General features: G+C 43.5%; 1 protein-coding gene across 1 annotated transcript in view; it reads left to right on the top strand.

Moving 5' to 3' along the window:
* Nucleotides 1-5,718, top strand: part of PPFIA2 (PTPRF interacting protein alpha 2) — a 647,901-nt gene extending 642,183 nt beyond the window's left edge. Inside the window, exon 33 of the mRNA XM_075066795.1 lies at nucleotides 4,112-5,718. The gene's annotated coding sequence lies outside the window, so the exon portion shown is untranslated. The remainder of the gene's footprint in view (nucleotides 1-4,111) is intronic.
* The last annotated feature ends 1,798 nt before the right edge of the window (nucleotides 5,719-7,516 follow it).

Below are 7,516 nucleotides of genomic sequence, written 5' to 3'. Positions count from 1 at the left end.
GACGAGAGAATGTCCACAACAGGATCCTCAACTTCTGGAACCTCCTCCGCCTGGAGGTTGATGCTCAATGCAACTCGGCGGAGCAGGTCCTGGTGGGCGCGAAGGTCGATGGGGGCGGGCCTGATGTTGAAGTGCCCGCCACTGCCTTGTCCGGTGAGGAGGAGGAGGAGAGTCCGGGAACCACAGGCTCCTCCTGAGGTTCTTGCTCTGGAGGGGGGGCCGTTTCTGGGGCGGCCTCAGGGTCCCGGGTCGCAGTTGATCTATCGTCATCTTGCGGTGGGTGACTGACAGTGGCCTCCTGCACTCGACGGGTGGCAGATGCACACCGGACCGGTGGGATGAGATCGCCTTGGGCTTGATGGTAGGCCCAAGGCATCCAGAAGGACCACTGCTGCGGCTGTTCCAGACCTTGGTTTTCCGCCACATCCCCATAGAGGGCGCTGTCCGGGCGAGACGAGCCCGAGGGATGTCTCGACGGCCAGGGTGGAGCGGATAGTTCATGAGCCTGGTACCGGGCGTCGGGTTGTGTTGGCGAACGGTGCTGGGAGTCGTGCCGGGCGGTCGACCGGGACCGGGACCTGCGACCAGCACGGTGCCGGGAGGTCGACTGGGATCTCGAGTAGCGACGGTAAGGGCTCCATTGAGGGCGGTGCCGGGAGGTAGACCGTCGGGTTGAGTAGCGGTCCGGTGATCTGGACCGGTGCCGCGAGTACGACCGGCGCCGAGAGAAGGATCGGTGCCGGGACTGTGAGCGGAGTCGCGAGGGAGATCGGCGGTGCGAGCGGGAGCGGTGCCGTGATCTCGATCGTTGTTTGTCCTCTGCTCCGAGGGACAGTGGCCTAAGCATCGCTGGCTTCCCTGCCAACGGGAGGACCCGCACCGGCGGTGCCGGGGGTTGAGGTAGGGAAGGCTCAGTGAAGGCTATAAGTTCCCTCGCCGACGCAAAGGTCTCCGGCGTAGTGGGAACGGTGAGCTCGACCAGGGCATCCGCCGGGGAGCTGTCCTGCACCGGACTCGACGGCTCTTGCCTGGCCGGAGTCGACGGTGCTGGGATAACCGGTGCCGTGACAGATGACGGTGCCGGCCGGAACGGTTTCCCATGCTCAGACTGCAGTGCTGTAGTCGCAGCCGCAGGAGCCTTCAACTTCTTCGCCTTCGGCGAAAGGGAGCGGTGCCGGGCTGGCTTCTGCGCCGGAGACTGGTGACGCGGTGTTCTGGCGGTACCGGTCATCTCCAGTGCCGATGAAGAGCTTCTTCCCGGTGTGGATGGTGCGCTCGGTGCCGGAGCTGCAGGGGTCAGCGCCGCTTCCATAAGGAGCTGTTTTAAGCGCAAGTCCCGCTCCTTTTTTGTCCGGGGCTTAAACGACTTACAGATCCGGCACTTGTCAGTCAGATGGGATTCCCCCAAGCACTTTAAGCAGCGATCATGGGGGTCTCCCGTTGGCATCGGCCGACGGCAGGCCGAGCACTGCTTGAAGCCGGGAGAGCCAGGCATGAGCCTGGGTCCCGGGAGGGGTGAGGAGGATTAAACCTCAGCCCTCAACTATATACAAAAACTAATCTAACTACTAGAACTAACAACTATAAATTAACACTAACTACAGAAGTAACTGTGAACTAGAGATGAGAAAAAACGGGTGAAACGCTAGGGAAGTGGAGGTCAGCAAGCCGCACTCCACTGTTCCAACGACCGACACGGGCGGTAAGAAGGAACTGAGGAGCAGAGGGGTTGGCAGGGGTATATACGCGGTGCCGCAAGGGCGCCACGCCAGGGGGCGCCTGCCGACCCGCCGGGTGTTGCTAGGGGAAAATTCTTCCGACGAACGTGCACGCGGCGCGCGCACACCTACTTGGAATCGATATGAGCAAGCACTCGAAGAACTTCCAATTATCTGATCAGTTTGTTACTGCTGGAGCTCTGTTATTGCCCAAGAACCCAAAATAGATAAGCAGCAGCAAAAAAATCACTGGAGCTGCACCGTGTTGTGTTTTAAACAAAATACATTTATAGAATATTATAAAATTAAGTTTAATATACTCTGTAGGAGTATTGCTGCTACCTTGAGAATGAGTGATGTCTAATGGGTTAATGCCTTTGGCCAGTCATTTGCAATTACATGTTTATTACAAGTCATCTTTCCAGTGAGAAGGATCAATAATTTCTTCCTTTAATTTCCAGTTGCCCCTCCCTAACATGTGAATGACTAAAATGTTACTAATGTAATACTAGTTTTACTGATTTCCAGCCCACTTTTTATAGAGGGAATATGCTACAGTAATTATTCAGATGGTCTCATTTACTGTTATTATATGCAACTGCAAAAATTTCAAGGAGGCTAGGAAATGATCTTAATAAAAATGTATATAAAAGCAAATGTGATAACTGTAGCTACAGACAAGCTATATAAAACAAAGGTGAGGATTCTGTTGCATTGTACTGTTAGTGGTATATTTCTCTTGTAAGGTTAATTAGTCTACATAAAAGGGATGACATCCACAGTTGTACTGACCCAGCAGAGTACCCAAATCCAAGCTAATCATATCTGAGGTGATATACAGTTGGTTCAGAGAGGGTAGAAATTAGAATTCTAGCAACATGTGAGGCAATGGGAACACTATACTAGGGCAAACCAAGCTTCCTAGGGAATGAAGAGTTTCCTCAAGAGAAGGAGATAAGTGCCATTTGGACAAAAGGAAAGACTTCAGCAACTTCAGATGAAGAAGATAACTGGAAACTAGATTCTCATAGGCTCTGATTTGCCAAAGAATACATTTGACTAGGTCAGGATCGGGAACAAAGCTCAGTAGGACTTGTAACCTGGCTCAGAAGACAAAACACTTTTATTAGTCAGGTGGTGAGGACCATTCACAGCGAAGGCTTGCAGCACTTGCTCAGTTACCGGTGGATACTGGATTTTTCTGAGACAATAAAGGGACTTGGTTACAGATAACACCCAAGTAGAGATGTACCCTTTCCCATGATTAGCAATGAGATCTACAAGGATCTTCATAAAAAACTGAGGGAGCAGGAGAGTCCTGAAAAGATGGGTGTGAACTGGCAACAACTGTCTCATAGCTCAAAGCATTGGTAGCCTAGGTGACTAGAGACACAAGGTAAATGTACTCAAGCTCCATTGAACAAAGGAAATCACAGTGAAGCATCGACCTAGGATGGCTACTCATATGCAACTTGGGCAGCTCACTATTGATTAGACAACAGTCCAAGATATGGATGAATGACTACCTCCCTCTCAATGCTTAGTCACATGAAGAACTAGTAGGAGTAAACTAAACATACACACTTGTCTTGTCTCACTGAGACAGGAAATGGGTGACTTGCATGCTAGAGGGTCTCAGACCATGCAAGACCATCCAATCCTCAAGCAAATGGTACCCGAGAGCCCCATGAAATGGGAGGTGAAGTGATGGGTTTTCTGGTTCTCTTTCCCATGGAGCAAGTTCCAAAGCTTGAAACAGGGAATTGTCTCTCTCCCTCTTCTTTTTCTTTCTTCTCAACTAATCTGCAATTCTGGATTTTTGGAATATTTTTTCTCTTTGGTCCCAAAGAGAAGGAACTTGAATTAGGAGAAGGAGCATTGATGTGCAGACTTTAAGCTTCTAGGCAAAAGAATTAGGTTCTGCAGTGGATGGACCAAGACTTCATACATAACTAACAGCTTTTGCTTCCTGGTTCAAGTACGTGGAGCCCTAATGCTGTCCGTCCTTGACTATCTGCAGGATGGAGGACATACAATTTAGTGTGTGTAGAGTAAAGATTTTAAGTGTACACAACTTTTTTATACTGGAAGGCCTCATATGCTAAATCTATAAGTTATTGTTTGAAAAATAATTTCTATGTTAGTAAATGATTAATGTGAAGATTTACAGCTAAATTCCATTCTCTCCTATACATTCACAGAAAGAGATGTAAGATTTACAATAAATGAAAATTTAATCTCTCTCTCAAACTCAAGTTTTGGCAAAACAAGGAAGATGGTATGAAGTGTTGTTATATGTCCAGTGGGCTCACTGTAAATCAAGTCAGGGGAAAAAGGATATAATCAAGAATCTTGCTAATTAATGTTTTGTTTTTTTTTATTTTTGTCTTTAGATATCATCTCTTTCTTCTACTTTACCTGAAGTGCACTACCACTATTTTAGGGGAAAGGAGCAGTAAAGATCTCTTCAGAACAGGGTAATAAGGAAGAGAACACAAAGTTTTATCAAGCTAAAAAAATGTGATGTTCTTTTCATGTATTAAGTTATTGGTTAGTTTAATTGGTTAGAGTAATAAAATACCTAAATCATTTACAAAACAAAAAAAACCTAAGCATCTCTGTCATCATAAATTTGGCAGTAGTGCACAACCAATGGTTTTATCCACTGGAGCCACTCATTTTTTACATTGTTCATCTGTTTTATTGTAATATACTAGCCATCTATGTATTTACTGTGTATTTCTTTTAAAATGTGTATGTAAAGGAATATAAATGATTTTTTAAAAATAAAATCTATGGTACATGGGGTCCCAGTGCAAACACTTGAGAATACAGTGTCAACAATAATGTTTGTATCTTTCCATTCCACCATTTTTATAGTTTTTTGATTGTAACAGTCAAATTAATATGTTTAGCAGAGTTAGAAGCTACAACCTGTTCCTGCTTAAAAATCTGTCAATATTTAAAGCTGAACACCTGCCTCTGATGATGTATGAAAGGATGATTTAAACTGGAACTGGAGCCAAAATGGACCTATAAAGTCAAGCAGAAACGTCAGATACCTGTAGAAAAGCACTGTGATGGCTCTCCTCTTAAAAACAAAAACAACAAAACTGTTTACAAGAGTCAAAAGCAATTACCGAAAAAATATGTATTTAAAAAAAACAAACATTCTCCTGTGTTACCTGTGGACCAAGAAGAACCTTGCTTGACCAAGAGCCATCTTTTTGTTCCAGCCAGCGTGGGATGTAAAAATCTGAACGTTGCAAAGAAGCTGATGTTCAAGTTTTCTATTAAAAAGAAAATTAAAAAAACGCCAAACCCCACCATTTCTTCATTGTAACAGGGCATTAGACAAATTCCTGTCTAACGTTATGCTTTTAGCCAAGATGGCCTTGCTGAGACTTCTTGCAAGTCAGTTTTATCAGAGGAAATAACTGAAAGACAGAATGATACTATATAGTGTATAAAAGAGCAATTATTACCTACTGTGGCTTTATTTGGTGGTGTTAGTGGTGTTTATTCTTTGTTTATATGGGAAGTTCCAAAGTAAAACCTATTTAATAATGTCATTGACCTATCTGCAAATTTTCTGCTGCTTGATACTATCTCAAGATCTGTCTTTTAGTTATTTCTTTTAGCATTTTAATCTGCAATGTTTGCACGTACCTAAACATTTGTTTTATTGTCTATTTTCATTTGACAGATTTCAGTCAATCAAATGGTGACAGATTTTTCTCACCCATTGTCAATAAAAATATTCAGTGCTATTTGTGTTTAATATCTATAAGGCTGGGTATATGGTAGCATGGAAAAGCAGTTCGGATGACTGGCACATCTCAAAGCATAAGAATTTTTTCCAAGGCAAAGATTATCAACATGAGCTTAGTCTGCCATGAGAGGGAGCACTAAACTTGCTTACATGTAGGATATGGTGAATTTGATCAAACTGTCAAGACAGTAAAGCTATAGTATAAAGCCATTCCTCAGCCTTAACTAGTTTTCATGTTAATGTTTTCCCCCCTTTTGATTGTTTTAGTGAAAAACAGTGCAAACGCCAACATTTTCAGTAGTTCTTGTCTCTTTTGAGCAAACCCCTCATTATGTTCCAGTCCAGTATTTATTGGGTTTTTTTGCAGTTTTCACAGGGTCTCAGCCCAAACCAGGAGCAACACACAGGAGAAATCCCTGTGAATTGAACAATAAGTTACATGCCTGTAGAAAACTAACCCCTAAATCTCTTACTGTGGAAGATCGGGGGGCGGGGAGGGGGAAACTCATAAAAGCTTAAAGCTGGATGTGAACAGTTCTGACCCAGAGTCTCTAATTATTTCCCCCTGCTGCTGAGTTAGATTGCCATTCTCAAGAAAAACATTAAAAACGTGCAACTGTGGTAGCCGTTCAGACCCATTCTCAGCTATCCAAGTGTCCAGGGTTTTAGAGTGTTCTTTGGCTGGTATAGTTCACAAAGATGTGTCTACCTTATGTATGATTTAGGCTGGCTAAGATAAATGTTCCAGAATCTAAGATGGCCACGGCTGATGTCACAATATCATTTTACACTCCTTTAGCACACAGACAAAATAGTATAGGGGGTTCAAACAAACAGTAGACTTGAACAAAACTTTGAAAGTTGGTATTCACAGTCTTTTTTTTTTTTTTTTAAATTTTAAATCACTGCTCTCCTAGTTTCAGGGTACTTAAACTTTTGATAATCAGCCAGTAGCCATGCTGTGCAAGGAGCTACATTGTGCTTGGCGGAGGACGTTACCCCCTATACAAAGGGCCCTCACAGGGTTGTGCGTTTCATAGACCACCAAACAGTAGTATAAATGAAATACAGTCTGAAACCATATCATCATGGCCTTTTGTATCACCAGTAAAATTCCAGAAACACTTTATAAACAATTTAATTCCTTAATGCACTAGTGAAAATTATCAATTTTGCATCTCTGAGCACCTATTTATCTCTACATTAATGCACCGCCAAGAGTAGTGGTGCAAGTATAATGCATCTCAACCTTGGCAGAAAAAGGAAAAGCCGCCAATTAAAGGAATTTCATTTAAAGGGCCCATTGCATTCTCAGATTACCCTTTCTTGGAACCAGCCAAGAAATAACCACCAAAAAAAAAAAAAGGTCAAACCGAAACAGTATTGAGATTTGATTTATTGCTTGTTTCCATTATTTGTGCACTTATACTCCCATGCACATTCCATTCATGCTGGTGACAGGCTGCAGAGATGGGTGTTACTTTAGATCTTAGATGACTCAGGCTGGCCAGGTTCCAACTTCCCAGAGATCGAACTGCTAGGCGACGGGAACCCTCGACGTTCCTTTGGAGCTACTGCTTCCGGTCCAGTCCTGAGTGTCTGCTATCATGGGTTACATCTCTCTCCGGCTGCTACTACTGTAGGTTTATATACAGTTCCAGTTACACCTTGATTAGCCTTACACAGTAATATTTTGGTTCAAGCCTTGTGATTGGTTTCTTACACTCATACTATCTTACTCATTCCTTACGTATTGATAAGCATGAATACAGTTGGTAATATAACTTAAGCTAGCCTCTCACATCGGCAAGGACTCCCACTGCCATTCTATTTACAAAAGAAAAAAATTAACCCAAAAGACTATAATTTACTTTTAAATGTTCATCAATTACACAGGAAAGCAACTAGCATACAACTCTACAGTCCAAACTAATTATCTGAATAAAGTACAAACAAAACTAGCCTGCTATACTGAATTTTTCACATTCACAAAAAAATTTGGAATCTGATTTGGTATCATTTTCCC

The sequence above is a fragment of the Chelonoidis abingdonii genome, chromosome 1 (genome assembly GCF_003597395.2).
Source record: "Chelonoidis abingdonii isolate Lonesome George chromosome 1, CheloAbing_2.0, whole genome shotgun sequence".
In the NCBI taxonomy this organism is placed as follows: Eukaryota; Metazoa; Chordata; order Testudines; family Testudinidae; genus Chelonoidis; species Chelonoidis abingdonii.
This window is presented reverse-complemented; position numbering and strand designations above follow the sequence as displayed.